Consider the following 17,290-nt stretch of genomic DNA (forward strand, 5'->3'; position numbering starts at 1 on the left):
TTACCATCACAGGTTCTACCAAATCCTTTAAACTGTGACTGCTATAATAAACTGAATTTTTATGAATGGGCATAAATAGTGGTATACAATAACCCTTTCCTTGTGGTAATTTCTTTTAATACCACCTTTGTAAATTAAACAAAATCTGACATACACACATAACCCCCTTATCTTCCTCCCATTTTATAGATGAATCATCCAACATAAACACTAACTAGACATAGCAAACTTTACTAATTACAAAAACTTTGCCATAAAATTCGAGGAAAAGATTTAATGATATACACGGCAAGGAATAACATTTTCTAATACTTTCCAGTGTTAAAAAATTCTTGGCTTACAATTATATTAACACTTGTAAAGAAGTAACTTATAATTATCAATCTAGATTTAATTGTAGCATACTAAAAATAAAACAAAGTACTATTTCTTTTTCTATCCTTACTTGTACCAGGAAGAATTTCAAGTACAAGTATACTAAAAAAAAAAAAAAAATGAGAGAGAGCATAAATTAAACATGTGCTCTTAAATACAAAAACAAAACACAACAGTGAGGCCAAAGTAAAACCTGAAATAAGGCTAAAAATGTACTATTAGTGTAAACCCATTTGTGTCTGTTTTAATAGTTGTATACATTAGAAGACATATCTAAATAAAGCCAGCTACTAGTACATGTATAAAATGTTTTTTTTAAAAGGTTACACTAGAAATTTATAGTGTTTACCTTTAAAGAAAAAGACAAGGGGTTGAGGTCAAGAAATATCTTTCATTTTAAACAAATATAATATACTGAATATATCATGTGTATATATTTTAATTTTTCAAATACAAATAAATCATAAATAAAGTACTAAGTAGACCATGAGAAAAGAAGTGTTAGGTTGCCACAACAACAAAATTAAGGTTCAAGGGCATGGAAAACACAGAGGATTAGATAGTACTAAATACTCTTTAAGTGGAGAGAATGTGGTATTTTTGTAGGACATGGAGTATAGCCGTGGACAGAAAGGATAAATTGCTATTTACCACACCAAAATGTTGGATTTGTGATCAAAAGAAGTCACCTTAAAAAAAATACTACTACTTCTAAATTCCTCCTACTCTTTACTTTCAACCACTGGCTAGCTTTAGGATTTAAAAAAAGCCACATACAGAGTCTCGAGCCCCACCTAAATAAAATAAAAGGCTAGAACTATATTAGTGGTACCCAAGATCAATTTTTTTAAATGAATTTTAGTCATTCTCAGTAAATTGAGACAACTGAATGATAATGTATTAAGTTTTTCTATAAAGCTAACTTTACGGAATTTAGAGGCCTTTTTTATTCAATGATTTTTGTCCTTCCCACTTTTTTGATATTTTATGATACAACAGCAACAGCTAATAACAGTTGTATTTTATTATGCTCTTAGAAAAATAAAAAGTTGTCACTTCTTTGTCCATCTTCCACACTTTTTTAATACATTTTACTAGTCCATGAAATCCAAAAATGTAGGACCCACTATGGTAAATGCTAAGCATAGTTATTTTTGAGTCCAATGGAAGGTTTAAATCTCCTTGTAATTTAATAAAGAGCCACATTTACATAGAAATAGCTAGCTATATCCCTGGAGGTTTAAGGATGAATAGGACTTCAGAAATCATTAGGAAATCATTTAGAATATATGTTCATGCCCCCTGAATGCTTCAAATGGAAGATGCAATTATTTTATTCATCAAGTACACAAGATACCATGTGTATCTACCATGTCAGTAATGTAAAACATTTAAGATAATAAAAATTTGCTATGGTCTCACTTAAACTGAATAGCAGAACCAAGGGCTTGTCAGTGGGCAAGGAAACTCAGACTAGAAATTACCAGTACTTGGTATCAGAAAGTCATACACATGTCCAGTGAACAGAAATGCAAGTAGTCAAACAAAATTACCAAGATGAGTTGGCAAAATAAATAAACTAGCCATAGGGTCTAGGTTTTAGGAGCAAACGTCCTTTCTCTAAAAAGAGATGGCAATGAATTAGATAGGATACCTATTACTAGAACCAAATTACTGAAAAAAGTATTTGGTTATCATAAACAGAAACAAATATACTGAAACTGATATGTAAAAATAAGAATATAGCAGCTAGTTTCATTACTAGCTTAGTAAGGAACATTTCCTTTAAACTAGAAAGAGGTTGGTCCTATACTAAGGTCTAGCTGAACTTTCAAATGAGCATTAAAAAGTGTCAGAAGAAAAATTTAGAGAGCTAAATGAAAAGGAGCAAGGTAATTTAAATGAAGTCTAGTATTCAGAATACAGAAAGAACTTTTTATTTCTCTGCCTTTGAAACAAAAGTGAAACCATCAACAAAGAATTAGATACATATATAATAAACCCACTAAATTGCAAACCCTATACATGCAGTATGAGGTTTAAATTCCATCTTAATTTGTTGTGTACAAAATTACCTGTGCCAGATATTACATCCTATACTATTCTTTACAATTATATTTCTAGCATTAAAGAAACTTAAGTTAATGAGTCTTATGATTAAATGACTGTAATTCTTAAAGAAGTCTAGAGCTTTACATACTGTTTAATAAAAAGTTCTTCACAGATTATATATTTAAATCAATAAAATCCCTTAAAAATAAAAAATTATTTATGTGCCTCCTTATTAAAAGCTGTCAACATCTTAATCCCCAGATTTTATTATCTTACATGGCAAAAGGGAGTTTGCAAATGTAATTAAGATTATGGGCCATGAGATAGATTATACTGGATTATCTGGTTTGGCCCACTATAATACCTTGAGTCTTTAAAAAAAAAAAAAAGAAAGAAAGAAACTTTCTCAGTTGTTTTCAAAGAAAGAGAACAGAACAGATGGCAATGTCAGAAGGACTAGACCCAGTATTACTGGCTTTGAAGATGAAAAGAGGTACCCACAAGCCAAAGAAAGCCAGCAGCCTCTAGAACCTGAAAAAGGGCAAGGTATCATCACATTCTCCTCTACAGCCTACAGAAAAGAAGGCAGCACTGTTGACACCCTGGTGTTAGCCCAAGGAGATTCTACAGAATTATAAGGTAACAAATTTGTATTGCTTAAGCTACCTAGTTTATGGTAATTTGTTATAGAAATAACAATATGTTCTAGAAATAGAAAATTAATGCAGTACATATTCTGCAAGTAACTAGGTTTACAAATTAAGATATTAACTTCAATTTACTCAGCCCAATTTTATAAACAATACACACACATGAAATAAGACACAAACATACATATAGACAAAAACACTAGACTAAAAATAAGATAATTTATATTCCAGTTAGTCTGACAACTAAATATTTGTCTGACCCTGGGTAAACTATTTCTTTGTCATTTGGACACCAATTTCTCCATCCATAACATGATTCTATAAAGCAATGGTTATGAAATAAGTTAAAACAGCAATTATAGTCAATGCTATCTTAGACTCAAGAAATCTCAGGATTAAACAGAGTATAGAAATATCTATTAATTCAAGATTATATTAATGATAATAGCATTGCATTATTAATTCCATTTATAACAGTGAATTCTATACTAAATGATATGAACAATTAAAAGAAGAATGACTTGGAGCACCTGGGTGGCTCAGTCAGTTAAGTGTCCAACCTCAGCTCAGGTCATGAGCTCGCAGTTCATGGGTTCAAGCCCCAAATCAGGCTCTGTACTGACAGCTCAGAGCCTGGAGCCTGCTTCACATCTGTGTCTCCCTCTCTCTCTCTCTGCCCTCCTCTACTCATGCTCTTTCTCTCAAGAATAAACATTTAAAAAAATGTTAATAAATAAATAAAAAATAAAAGAAGGATGACTTCAAATGTGTAACAAAGCCCTTAACAGAAGAACCACATTTCAAGGCTGGGAAAAACAAAGATTTGTTTAAAGTCTACGATACAAAAAATATATGGGTCTGATGATTATATACAAAATATTGTAAAAAAGATCAATTATAACAAGGTATTTATGTCATTTCCTAAAATAAATTCTGAGAGTATACACTATCAGAATGCTATAGTTCTTCATGAAGCTAATAAACCATCAGTCTTCTACAGTGATACTTGTTAATACATCATGATAAAGATTACTAAAACTCTTCAACTGGAAACTTTGGTTTGAAGGATTTAAGTGGGAAAAATGTCACTTTTTCAAGATTTAAACAGAAAATAATTTTAAATAATTTTTCAAGTGAATTACTAAACTACTCCTAAAATAATGAATATGTTAAGACTATCAAATCTCTGGCAGACAATAATCAGTGCCATTTACTATGAATTCCAGCCAGATCAAAGAAACATTTTCAAACCAAAATGAAAATCAAGGGCAAGAGGAAATCCCAAATCAAAATATGGAATTCCACAACTACTAGATATATTTATAACTCAAATAACTGAAAAAAAAAACTGTTTTAAGGGATTTAATCCACACATAATTCTGAAGTAGCACACATTTTTTTTTTGTTTTGTTAAATTTTTTTTTTTTAATTTTTTTTTCCAACATTTACTTATTTTTGGGACAGAGAGAGACAGAGCATGAACGGGGGAGGGGCAGAGAGAGAGGGAGACACAGAATCAGAAACAGGCTCCAGGCTCTGAGCCATCAGCCCAGAGCCTGACGCAGGGCTCGAATTCACGGACCGCGAGATCGAGACCTGGCTGAAGTCGGACGCTTAATCGACTGTGCCACCCAGGCACCCCTGTTTTGTTAAAATTTACACAGTTTATTATTTTTCTCCTCTTTTGTGTGTAGGAGTACCACTTTTAATCAGTCATTCCTAGAAATTTATGGCCCAAGCAAATTTCAAGAAGGAACTCCCATATTGTTTGTTAGGTAAAAGTAAACATATTGAACTCTTCCTACCATTTAAGCATTATAAACGCTGTAACCAAAGAAGCTAGCCAAAACTATATCACCAATTATGTTTTCAGTTCGCTTGCCAGGGCATTTTTGTATTTTCATACATGCTATCTAGAACCTTTGAGGAATTAGTGATGAATTCTACTTTGCTAAGTGTGCAGGTTAGGCATAAGTCAACATTAACTACTCTTTGTATAAGGCAACATACTAAGCACCCTTTCGGGGGCAGGTGAGGGAGGGTAGTGAAGAGAAATAGGTGTCTAAAGATCTTTTAATGCAACTGGGAAGGGAGCAAGAAGGAAAGGAAGGAGGCAAAGACATCACCATTAAATGTGCATCTACAAAGCCCTGTGATGGGTACTTTTTTGTTTTACACTGTTCAGAGATCCTGTTGTGGATGACAGAAGCTGATTCTGGAATATTTAAACAGAAAGGAAATTAACAGCTAACCTACTGAATCTAAGAAATATGGAGAACCAGATTTGGAAAATGGTAAGGAATCAAGGAAATATAAGCATAAGAGTCTTGGCTCAGAAATACTGATTAAGATTATGCTGCGAAAACCTCTTGCACTAGTACTGGGACAGCTGGACATTAGCCCCTGGACACTTACTATCACCCCAGGAAATAATCTTTGTTTCCTGCATCACTGCATAACTCTCCAGATTCAAAGTTCCAGTAGAGTTTGTGTTGGGACAAAGCTAGGTCATGTGCTCACTCCTTGCTGCCAAGTAAGAAATGGAATGTATGTCCTCGTTACTCTAACACGGGTAGGCAGAACTCAGTCCCCACCAAAACTGATTCATTGGTGAACAAGGTTTGAAATGGAAAGAAGATTCAGATGTTGGACAGCCAACAAAATGGCAAGACTCACTGCTGTCTACCACCTTGCTTTCCTAACATCCATATGCACCACTCGTCCTTCATGTTAAAACAAAAATCTAGGGGTGCCTGGGTGGCTCAGTTGGTTAGGTGTCTGACTCTTGGTTTCGGCTCGGGTCATGATTTCACGGTTTGTGGGTTCAAGCCCCATATAGGGCTCTGTGCTGACAGTGCGGAGCCTGCTTGGGATTCTCTCTCCCTCCCTCTCTGTCCCTCCCCCGCTCACTCTCTCTCAAAAATAAATAATTTTTTTTAAAAGTTAAAAAAAAAATCTCGGGGCGCCTGGGTGGCGCAGTCGGTTAAGCGTCCGACTTCAGCCAGGTCACGATCTCGCGGTCCGTGAGTTCGAGCCCCGCGTCAGGCTCTGGGCTGATGGCTCAGAGCCTGGAGCCTGTTTCCGATTCTGTGTCTCCCTCTCTCTCTGCCCCTCCCCCGTTCATGCTCTGTCTCTCTCTGTCCCAAAAATAAATAAACGTTGAAAAAAAAAAAAAATCTCTACATTAAAATACATCCTCCTACAGTGTCTGGGTAACTCAGTTAGGAGTCCAACTTCAGCTCAGGTCATGGTCTTGCAGTCCATGGGTTCAAGCCCCATGTTGAGCTCTGTGCTGATAGCTCAGAGCCTGGAGCATGCTTCAGATTCTGTGTCTCCCTCTCTCTCTGTGCCTACCCCACTCGTGCTCTATCAAAATTAAATAAAAATTTTAAAAATTAAATAAAATAAATCCTCTTGCCTAAAAACAATGACCCATCATAGAATAGTAAATGTACTCATCTTCCCAAAGGGAAATGACCCAATGTCTCAACAGTCTCTGCAGTCAGCTCCAAATTGAATATTTTATTTTTTGTGATATTTTATTCCTCCTCTAGTGATGATATAATCCTATCTTTATATAATGTAACTACGGTCTAAACTGTAAAGCAAACCACCAACATAACACAATACACAATAGTGTGGAAGAAAGGGAGATTACGTGAAATACATGGCAAAATAAAGAAGTAAATACAAGACAACAGTAGTCACATCTATAATTTTTCACAAGATATTTACGATATGTGGTGCATGTGACTTTCTTTTTTCACTCCCTACTTCATCTTCCCTTTCCTTTCAGACAGCATCTTAGTTGGCCAGGGTTTGGTTTTGGAGACCCTTCCCATATAACGATGTAGGTGTCTTCATTAACTTTTTGCAGCTTGGCAGATAAATAACTTAGGTTCCATCCATACTTCTCCCTGTCCGCATTACATAGCAACAACCTTACATACCCCTGATAGCCAAAATCAATAACTTCTAACAACCTATTAACAACCACCAGACCCCCCTCCCCCTTGCCTCTTTGTCCAGTAGTATCTAGAGCTGCAAGTGGCCAGGTATCAAGTCTCAGCTTTAATTTTAATAGAACCATTATAGCCCTATAGGAGCACTGCCCACTTGGATTCTAAAATCTTGAATGCAACAGAGCCCAGGTGTCAATGGGCAGCCCCACTTCTACTCTTGGTTCCCAGACATATGTGTTTTATCTAATTGGGAGCAAGTTTGTCTTAAAACACATGTCTGGGCAAATTAACTTATCAAAAATATTTTTAAGACATTTATACAGGGGCGCCTGGGTGGCTCAGTCAGTTGAGCGTCTGACTTCAGCTCAGGTCATGATTTCACGGTTTGTGAGTTCGAGCCCCGCATCGGGCTCTGTGCTGACAGCTCGGAGCCTGGAGCCTGCTTCTGATTCTGTGTCTCCATCTCTCTCTGCCCCTTCCCTGCTCATGCTGTCTCTCTTTGTCTCTCAAAAATAAATGTAAAAAAAAAAAAAAATTTTAAAAGCAATCTTTAAAAAAAAAAGACATTTATACAGATAAAATGATACTGTTATCTCTTAGGCTTTGAAATTCCTACATTCTGAAGAATTAAAATAAACTCAATATTGCCTTTAAAAAGCTACTTGTTCAATTAACAACACAGGAAAAAACAGATGTTGGCAAGTATGCGCAGAAAGGAGAACCCGTGTACACTGTGGGTAGGAATACAAACTGGTGCAGCCACTGTGGAAAACAGTACAGAGGTTCCTCAAAAAGTCAAAATTCGAAATACTCTATGACCTAGCAAATGCAACACTAGGTATAACCCAAAGGAGACAAAAATACTGAACCAAAGAGGCATATATGCTCCCTGATATTTACAGCAGCACTATCGAAAACAGCCAAACTGTGGAAACAGTCCAAATGGCCACTGACTGAAGAATGGATAAAGAAGATATGGTATACATACAATGTAATATTACTCAGCCATTAAAAAGAATCAAATCTTGCCATTTGCAACAACTCGGATAGAGCCAGAGTGTATTATGTTAAGCAAAATAAGTCAGACAGAGAAAGACAAATACCACACGATTTCACTCATTTGTGGAATCTAAGAAATAAAATAGACAAACATAGGGGAAGGGAAAGAAAAAAAAAAAGAGGGAGGCAAACCCAAAGAGACTCCTAACTACAGAGAACAAAAACTGAGGGTTGATGGAGGGAAGTGGATGGCGGGTGGGCCAAATGGGTGATGAGCATCAAGGACAGCACTAGTGATGAGCACTGGATGCCACATATAAGTGATGAATCACCAAACTCCACAACCAAAACCAATTTTACCATATATATTAACCAACTAGAATTTAAACAAAAACTTGAAATTTAAAAAAAAAAAAGGCTACTTGTTCAGATTCTCAAAGAATAAAAAGATACATAATCTATTTTATTTAAGCCACTTTGAATATAGCATGGGCAGAGCCAGGTGGATAGTTTGAGATATTCATCATTAAGATAACAGCTAACAGAAAATATTATTCAAATATTAGCAGATCTATGTAAACCAGAAATCGTTAATTTCGGTTTTTGTATTCTTACCCAATGCCTGGTCCTTTTTCATAAAACTCCTCTAGTATTATATGCTAAGTAAAGTTTTATAGCAACAGAGATTCCCACTAAAGCTAATTATAAGGAAACATAAAGTTACAAGGCATAATATGTTAAATCCTAAAAGTGCTGTGAACATTTGTGTTTGTGGTGAATTGTTACATTAATGTCCCTCAATAAATCTCACTTCCTATATCTATCCTTGGTTGTCCCTTTCCTCATGACTCTAGATGTAGTCATGTGACTTGTTTTGACCAATGGAACACTAGCAAACATGAATCAATCAGAAGCTTAATTTGGGTTTGTGCATAGGACTTTCTCCTACTAATATGTACCAGTATGAGGTGAAAAAACCTGAACTGGCCTCCCTGAAAATGAAACATCACATGAAATGAGAAACCCAGGCATTCCAGTCACCCTAGCTGAGGCTGGTGCCCTGATGATCTATCAGCTACATGCAACCAGATGACTAGACTAAGTCCAGGTGAAGCCAGCATAACTGACCAGGCTACCAACAGAACTGTTATAAATAAATTGTTATTGTTTTCGATTCCTAAGTTTTGGGGTGTTTTCTTATACAACATATCTGACAGAGGATGCTACAAATATCCTGTATTATTAATATTGAATCCTGTGTTATACAAGAATGAATGGAAGGCAGACAGAACGAATGGGAACAATAAGATTGTCCTGGAAACCTCTAGAAGGGGAAGAAAACTATCCCTTGGAAAATATATTAGCACACATTTTTTAACAGTCAAGATGATTTTGACGACAGCCTTGTTTAAACACACTTAAATCACAGAATCCAGTGGATTCAGAAGGGAACATATAAATAATGACAGTGAAACCACAACTACCTTTCTTGTAATTTAATACTTTGGTTTATGAGAAAAACATGGAAGCTTTAAGAATAAAATTACACAGTACCTTCAAAAACCACATAGCATGTTCTACCTTATGATTTAATGTTAAAAAAAAGTATCTTCTTTCTCCTAGAATATTTCCCTTAGAAAACATAATTCTGCCAATATAATTATAGACAAATTTCTAAAGATGTAATTTATATAAGCAGTCATTTCTATTTATAAATGCCAAACATCTCAGTCTTTGTTCACTTAAATCAGTGTTGCCTTGCCTTTTATTTAAAAGTGGTAATTACAAGTTGCTTTCTATTAAGCCATCATTTTATCATTACGTTCTTGACAAAGCTTGGGAAAATATTTTAAAATCTTAGTACTCAATAAACATTATCAATTTGTTTTTTTAATTAGAACATGTAACAAATGCTTGAAGTAGAAGTCTTTGTATATTCTAGTACCCAAAGATGCTATTACAATTGCCATGAAGGATCGATTTAAAACGGCAATGAAAGAAAACATGTCTGTAAATCTTCAATGAACTCAATAATATAAGAATTAAATTAAATGAACTCATTTAATGTAAGACTGTATAAACAGGTTTTTAAAACTAGTTTTTAAATGGAGGCATTTATAGTTTGGGGCCCAAAGTTAGGCTAATCTCTCAAAATCAGTTGCTCTGAATATAAACTAGTTTCATTTCATTTTCTACATCAGAATACATACCTAAAAAGGAATATCTAGTGGGATTATTTAAATCTTTCTAATTATGCCCTTCCATTTCTATTGTTTTTTGCAATCCTTTCACATAAATAATTCTGACTTCAAAAATATCCTGCCTTGAACTTCCTATCAAGATGGCATAGTGAGTTTATATTTAGACAGACCCTATCACAGCTCCAAACACATGGTAATGACAAAAGAGAAAAGAAGAAAACTGAGGAGGGTGGGGGATGGGGATGGGGAGATATTTAGCTAGCCTTAAAAAACAACAACAACTCAACTAAAAAATGGGCAAAAGACCTGAACAGACATTTCACCAAATAGGATATATGGATGGCAAATAAGCACATGTAAATATGTTCAACATCATTAACCAATAGAGAAATGCAAATCACAATGAGATATCAGTACATACTTACTAGAATGACTAAAATAAAAATACAATAACAAATGCTAGCAAGTATGTGGAGCAATTAGAATTCTCACACATTGTTGGGGGATGCAAAATGGCACAGCTACTCAAGAAAGCAGTTTGGCAGTTTCTTAAAAGTTAAACATACACTTACCATAGGACCCAGCAATCCCAGCAATCTAGGTATTTACCCTAGAGAAACGAAAACATATGTTCACACAAAAACCTGTACATGAATGTTTACAGCAGCTCTGCTCAAATACTCCAAAACAAAAACAAAAAACAAAAAACAAAAACACCCAGATGTCCTAACTGTCCTTCAACTGGTGAATGGATGAACTGTGGCACATTTGTACAACAAAATACTACTCAGCAATAAAAAGGAATGAACTATTGATACATGCAACTTGGTTGAATCTCAAAAACATTATGCAGAATGAAGGAAACCAGTCTCACCTAAGGCTAAATAATGTATGATTCCACTGATACAACATTCTTAAAAAGATAAAACTACAGTGATGAAGATCAAAATGGTGGTTGCCAGAGGTTATAAGTAAAGGAAGGCATAACTAAAATGAAATAGCACATGAGAAGTTTTGGTTTCATTGGGATTATTTTCTATCCTGACTATGGTCATGGAGACATGCACCTATACATGTGTTAAAATTCATACAACTATGCCAAAAAAGGAAGGGGGGTGCAATAAGTGAAGGGAATTAAGTGCACACTTATCTTGATGAGCACTGAGTAATATCTGGAATTGCTGAATCACTATATTACACACATGAAACTAATATTATGCTGTATGTTAACTACATTAGAATTAAAATAAAATTAGGGGGACTGGGTGGCTCAGTTGGTTAAGTGGCCAACTTCAACTCAGGTCATGATCTCATAGTTGATGAGTTTGAGCCCTGCATCAGGCTCTGCTCAGGATATTCTCTCTTACCCTCTCTCTCCGCCCCTCCCCAGTGCGTGTACCCATGCTCATTCTCTCTCTCTCCCAAAATAAACTTTAAAAGATAACTGAACTTAAAAAAAATTTAAGAATTAAATCTATATTTACATATTTTAATAATTACATAAATAGTATTTAAATATTTATATTTATTCCCCACATTGCTATCTTGTGGTCCAGAAATAAAATAAAAATGTAAAGTGGTGAGCAGAGCTAAAGCTACAAACCTATTGAGCTCCTTTGTTCAGAAGAAAGCACTAGCAGATTTTCAGTTCCTGTAGGGTAATAGGAATTAAAGTTTGCTAGCTCTAGCAAAGACCACAGCTAGACTCACTGCTTGAACTTACACTACAACCCTAGTCTCTGGAAAGAAGGATGAGAGGAAAAAATAAAACTACTGTCAAAATACTACTGAGACTAAGACTTTAAAGGAATTGCAGAGAAGGAGCCCAAAAACCTGCAAAGATATTATTCCCCTCAAGTTGTTGACTTACTCCTAAACTGCATATATATAAGGCAAACTCTAAGAATGCCAAAAGAAAAAGACAGCTGGGAAGTTAAAGATCTGAGCTGAGATTTCAGTAACCTCACAACTGAAGAGATTACAATTTAAGGCCTGGCAATTTAAAAGGACCTTGATAAAATAACCTGGCCTTTGAGTTGAGACTTCAGAATGGCCTGGGTTTAGGACTAAAGGCCCCAACATCAAATAAGAACAAAAGTGAAATAGCTTAATCCTAACAAAGCCTAAAACAAGATCACAAAAATAATTCACAAAACAGACATGTAAATATTTTACATCAAAATATCATTCCCGGTTTAAGTGTAAGCCTTCAAATACTTATGTTCCTATTGTATGGATTTAAAACAGCTAATTCATGTGAAGCCAGTTTATGTCTCATAGTACTTCAGTATTCATATAGCTGTTGCTCTGATCTAATAATAAACTACTTTACCTTCTATCCTTTCTTTCCTGCTTCCTACGAATTCAGCTGGTAAAAGATTCAACTTAACATAAGCTAATTCAACCTAATGAAATCTTAGTTCAGCTGTTCTGCTAAATCATTCATTTTCCTAGTTCCAATCAGATTAGATGAAATCATTTTTATACACAAAAAAATAAAAAGATTGCCAGTCACTCTATTTACTGGAGTTCTCTTAAACCTGGTTCCCTCTCCTAAGTCCAAATGGCTATGGTTGGAAAGAACAGTATCAAGAGATAGAAAATGCGCACCTGCCTGGGTGTACTTCTTATGCAGAGGCCAGTATTATAGAAGTGATATCCCTCAGAAAGATATGCGGGTGGAAAAGCAATCACTTTAGAGTCTAGGCTTAAAGGCCAACAGAGTCTCAAAAATTAATACTTGTGCTCTGCAACCTCCTCTTAAATCATTCAATATATACTGACTATCAACTATACATGAATAATATTATGCCATATGGCAAATAATTGTGTAAAAGAGGGTCCCCATACTTAGGAAGTACGCGATCTAGTTGAATAATATTCATATACATGACACACTTAAATAACAAATACAAGGTAGAATGTGATTAAATGCCAAAATGAATAGAAACCACTGAAAAGTAAGGGTTTGAAAAAAAGTCTTACAATAATTTTAGATACTCATCACATAAAAATGTTGTAGTAGTTACCCATTCATTAACCGGTAAGTTCACGTTCATCAAAGCAGACTCAGGAAGGGCACCTGGGTGGCTCAGTAGGTTAATCGTCTGACTCTTGATTTCAGCGCAGGTCATGATCTCACGATTCATATGATCGAGCCCCACATTGGGCTCTGAGCTGACAGTTAGGAGCCTGCTTAGGATTCACTCTCTCCCTCTCTCTCTCTCTCTCTCTGCTCCTCCCTCCCCACTCAAAATAAATAAACATTAAAAAAAAAAAAAGCAAACTCGGGAGAAATCCCAAATATTAAGACAAACCCTATTTTTTTTAGGATAACAACTGTATTTCAGAAGATTTTGTGTAAGTTTATTCTTAAACTTTTTATGATGCATTTGGTAGTACATACAGTCAATATAAAATGGAATCCATCTCTCTGTGCACTCTTTCAAAAGAATGATTCTTTTAAAAAACAGGATGATTCATTTACTTGTTCAATAAATATTTATTAAGCATCTGCTGTATGCCAGACACTGTCATAGACGCTAGGGAGACAGAGTGATAAACAATAGAGACATTTATAAAATAGCCACTTCATTCTCCTTTTGATAAATATTTATGAATACTATATCAATCAATTTAGGAAGGAAAATGAAAATTATCACTTGGTAATATTATAGAACTTGATACAACTTAAACAAATGTGTGTACATAGATGTACATATATATTTGATATACCATATGTGTAATATACCATTCTATGTAATCTACCATATGTTCAGGATCTGCTACAGAGATTTTATTTTGTGACACAATAAATAAACACTGGGTGCTTATGCTACTACCATTTTCTGTTTTTTTTTTCCTCTGTTTTTAAACTAGTAACTTGTTTATCCTTCAAATTCTGAATACACTTTTGTTCCAGTATTTTAAATCTATACATTAACATTACCTGTCACAAATGAATAGACATTTTTCCAAAGAAGACACACAGAAGGCCAATAGACACTATGAAAAGATGCTCAACATCACTTACCATCAGGGAAATACACACAAAACTACAATGAGATACCACCTCACACCTGTCAGAATGGCTAAAATCAACAACACAAAAAACAACAGGTGATAGCAAGGACGTGGAGAAAAGGGAACCCCTTGCATTACTGGTGGGAATGCAAGCTAGTGCGGCCACTCTGGAAAAACAGTATGGAAGTTCCTCAAAAAGTGAAAAATAGAACTACCCTATGATCCAGCAATCACACAACTAGATATTTACCCAAAGAATACAAAAACACTAACTCAAAGGGATACATGCATTCCCAATGTTTATAGCAGCATTATCTAATCTACAATAGCCAAATTATGGAAACAGTCCAAGTGTCCATCAATTCATGAATGGATAAAGAAGATGTGGTATATATCTATACACACACACTGAAATATTACTCAGCTATAAGAATGAAACCTTGACATTTGCAATGACATGGATGGAGCTAGATAGTATTATGCTAAGTGAAATAAGTCAGTCAGAGAAAGACAAATACCATATGATTTCACTCATATGTGGAATTTAACAAACAAAACAAACAAGCAAAGGGGGGAAAAAAGGGAAGCAAACCAAACAACACATTCTTAACCATAGAGAAAAGGTGATGAGGATTAAGGAGCGCACTTGTTGTGATGAGCACTAGGTGGTGTATGGAAGTGTTCAATCACTTTATTGTATACCTGAAACCAATATTACACTGTATGTTAACTAACGGGAATTGAAAAAAAAAAAAAAAAAAAAAAAACTATAGTGAAGAAACTGATGGTTACCAGAAGGGAAGTGGGTGGGGGTATGGGTTAAATAGATGATGGAGATTAAGGAGTGCACTTGTTGTGATGAGCATCAGGTGATGAATGGAACTGTTGAATCACTATATTGTACAACTAAAACTAATAGAACACTATATTAATTACACTTACATAAAAACATTAATAAAATATATTATCTGTCATATATTGGCTGAGAACTATCAAAACCTTTATATTGTACCATGTATGTATGATTCTATTCTTGCCATAATAATTTGCACTGGAAAATTCATTCAACTTAGTAGGAATGAAGTCCTTACACACCCATTTTAACAGAATGAAAATGAGGTAATTAGGATCATTTCTAAAGTCTGTTGTGGCTCTGAAAGTCTGATTCCCTGACTATATAATTTACAGTATAAGAGCAAAGCATACATAAAATCCAATCACCTAACAGGTTCTGTACTTAATTTAAAATGTCATTAGTCCCATTGTTGAATTGGCCATCCTACAGAACCTAACCTTAAGTTTATTTCTGTCCTCATCTCTACCCTTGATTACACATCCATCCTAAGTCCATGTGGTTTTCAAACATTAAAACCCAGAAAGTCCAGGAAAGTAAAATATCCTAAAATGTAAACTTTTAGATAAGTAGCCTAAGACTTTTAATTTGTACTAAATTATATCTAATACCATTTCACAATCAAGATGAAATAACAAGGCTTTTTAATAAAATTAAAAAGGAAGATAAAGAAGCCAAGAAATTAAAATTCATATTGAAAACCAGTAATTTAGATTAAATGAGAAATTAAATATAAACTATAAAAAAGAACCAAATGAGTTCTTAAAAGTACTCTATTTGAAATTAAAACTTTAGTGGAAGCATTTAACAATATACTGGAGATGGTAAAAGAAAGTGAATTTGAAAACCAATCAATTAAAATTATTCAACTTTGCAGAGAGAAAAGGGACTGAAGAAAAATGAATAAACCTTCAGGGACCTGAGAACCAATATGAGATGATCTAAAATATGTGTAATTGTGTTGCTAGAGGAAAAAAGAATGAGACTGGGGCAGAAGAAATATTTAAAAAATAATGGCCTAGAACTTCCCAAATATGAAGAAAAACACCAAGTTTCAAGCAGTGTAGCCAATCCCAAGCAGAATAAATACAAAGAGAACCACATCTGGGCATATCATAGTCACACTGATAAAAACCAAAGATAAAGAAAAATATTGATCGAATGCAGTCAGAGAAGGAAAAAAAAAGGAAAAAAGACTTCATGTATAAGACAAACAAGGATGACTACTAATTTCTCATTGGAGATCAGAAGGCAATACAACGGTGTCTTTTTTTTTATTTTTTAGATGTTTATTTATATACATTTAATATAATGTATTAAATGGGGGCGGGGAAGAAAGACAGACACTGAATCTGAAGCAGGCTCCAGACTCTAAACTGTCAGCAGAGCCTGAAGTGGGACTTGAACTCACAAGCTATGAGATCATGACCTGAACTGAAGTTGGATGCTTAACTGACTGAGCCACACAGGCATCCCTAAAATGATGTCTTTAAAGTATGAGGGTGAGGAGGTGGGAGGGTAGAAGCAACGTAAAATTTTGTATTCAGCAAAAATATCCTTCAAAAATTAGGTAGGCATTTTCAGCTAAATAAGAACGGAGAGATTCCTTGCCAGCCTATATACACAATATGAAATGCTAAAGCATGTCCTGTAGGCCAAAGAGAAAGGACACCAAATGGATACTTAGACTTACAGGAAGGAACAAAGAACACCAGAAATGGTAAATAAGTTGGTAAAATACAAAGACTATGTTTTCTTTCTTCTCATTTTGCTTAAAAGTCAAATAACTATTCAAGGCAAAATACAACACTGTAAGGTGAAGTTTATAATATACATAGAAGTAAAATATATAACAAAAATTACATCCAAAAAGAGGCAATAAAATGGAATCATACTGTTGTAAGGTCTTACACTGGAAGTTGGAACAAGGAAGCAGGGCGAGTCAAGTGGAAAATGAGACATCAACAGAGAGATGTAGGAAAGGTTAAATGTGAGGTAACTTTCCAAGGAAACAGAAATATTCTTGTGTTGGTGATTATGTGGAAGATACACGGATAAGTTGTCAATTGGGGCAACAGAGGTGACTGGGTCATATATGTATCTTAACATACTAGAAGCTAATCCAGGCTTCTACAGAGCAGGAGTGGGAAAACTCCAAAAAATAAGAGAAAGCTG

General features: G+C 34.8%; 1 protein-coding gene and 1 long non-coding RNA gene across 18 annotated transcripts in view; both read right to left on the reverse strand.

Annotated features, from left to right (window-relative positions):
- Nucleotides 1-17,290, reverse strand: part of GPHN (gephyrin) — a 635,492-nt gene that overhangs the window by 588,316 nt on the left and 29,886 nt on the right. The gene's annotated exons all lie outside the window — the stretch shown is intronic.
- Nucleotides 4,720-10,795, reverse strand: LOC147579888 (uncharacterized). The gene is made up of 2 exons (XR_015252278.1): nucleotides 6,261-10,795; nucleotides 4,720-6,033 (listed from the first exon to the last, which is right to left on the reverse strand). It is a non-coding gene; the product is annotated as an uncharacterized LOC147579888 (long non-coding RNA).

This window comes from Puma concolor, chromosome B3, assembly GCF_028749965.1.
Source record: "Puma concolor isolate L17-30 chromosome B3, mPumCon1.1.hap2, whole genome shotgun sequence".
Lineage (NCBI taxonomy): Eukaryota > Metazoa > Chordata > Mammalia > Carnivora > Felidae > Puma > Puma concolor.